At 43.5% G+C, this 1477-nt stretch overlaps 1 pseudogene; it reads right to left on the bottom strand.

The window, feature by feature from the left end:
* Positions 1-606: 606 nt before the first annotated feature.
* LOC115032871 lies at positions 607-756 on the bottom strand (annotated as a pseudogene).
* Positions 757-1477: the final 721 nt, after the last annotated feature.

The raw sequence follows: 1477 nt of genomic DNA, 5'->3' as shown, positions 1-1477 counted from the left end.
AAAGCCCACCCCTGATGTCACACTTCCTCCAACAAGGCCACACCTTCCTCAACAAGGCTCCTAATCCCAGTCAAATTGTACCACTCCCTAATGACCAAGCATTCATTCAAATATATGAGCCTATGGAGGCCACTCCTATTCAAACTACCACAGTTGCTTGTTAAAAATCATCTGCTCTCAAATATTCCCATACTCTAATATTGAATGATATCTCTGGTTTTCAAACCCAGGTGTTGATAGTTCTTAAAATCCCCCCACCCCTCCCCAGGTATCTGAAAGGTGCAGGCAAGTTTACCACTGTGTTGAAGCAAGAGGAGTACTGCTACTGGACGAATGCCAGGTCTGGTGAAGGTCAAGCCACTGCTGTCATTCAAAGGTCAGTAGCATCCTTTGTCCTTAATGTTCTCAAGTACTTCCGTGTAAATTTAGCGTGCTCCATGTAAAATTAGCGTGTGAATTTAGTGGGGAGCTGAGATACAGGGGCAGATCTCCATGCCGTTCTGAGGTTGGGAAGCACTGGCTTGCGAGAGAAGATTTGTGTATACGGTTTCAGTGCTCATTCAACCATGGTAGAGAGTATTTACACCATAGAAATTTCCAAACACTACAAGTGAGAACTCTTTATTCAATTTGCCAGCTAAGTTTCCCCGCATTTGGGGAAATCACAGGGGTCAGCACATCCGGAGTGCAATGGGTAAGCCTCGCCTTGGGAAAACCACCTTGGTGATCATGGTATCTCCCCTGCCAGGTTAGGTCAAATTTATCTTTTCTTAGCAGCAGATAAGTAAGTTTATCTTATTCCAAAATTGTGGAGAGTTTTTCAGGCCGCTTCTAGGAATCTGACGGGAATCTGACTTTGGGCTGGGACGTGGACGTAGGCTCAAGAGGAATACAACTAAGGAACACAGTCTTAGTATCTTGATGGGTCTTGTTAAGTCCCTGAATACAGTAATCATGGGACCTTTGTTTATGCTTTGTTTGGTCCTTAACTACTCGGTTTATGCCTTAGAACTGGTCATATTCTTTGCATGTACCTAGAATGTCATAAAAGCAGACTGGAAAAAAAATAAACCTGCTTTAGCCTCAGCATTGGCTGGAGTCATGTTATGGTGTTGTCTAATTGTCTTTTTATTTTCAATTCTGTCTCCCTCCCTTGAGACCCTGTTGACTGACTGAGCTGGCTTGGCCAAGAAATCAATAGATAATATTATAATATGAATAAAACTGAAGTCCTTTGCCTTGGTCAGACCTAAGAGTCACACTTGGCTCCTTAGCAAGCCAGAGCTTGGTTCTTTCACTCTGAAGGTAAATAAGGAGAAAGAATAAAGCCAGAGAGCAAAGTATCCAGAGTTTGCTGTTGTCGTCATGGTTCTGGTGGCACTGCACATAAAGGAAAAGGTTGTAAGACTGTAGAACAGAACAGCCCTCCTCTCCTTCCTTATGCTGTTGCCTAGGCACCTGTTTGCATTTCTTTGGT

Source organism: Mus caroli, chromosome 12 (assembly GCF_900094665.2).
Source record: "Mus caroli chromosome 12, CAROLI_EIJ_v1.1, whole genome shotgun sequence".
Classification (NCBI taxonomy): domain Eukaryota; kingdom Metazoa; phylum Chordata; class Mammalia; order Rodentia; family Muridae; genus Mus; species Mus caroli.
The sequence above is the reverse complement of the archived record's forward strand: the minus strand, read 5'-3'. Positions and strand labels throughout refer to the sequence as shown.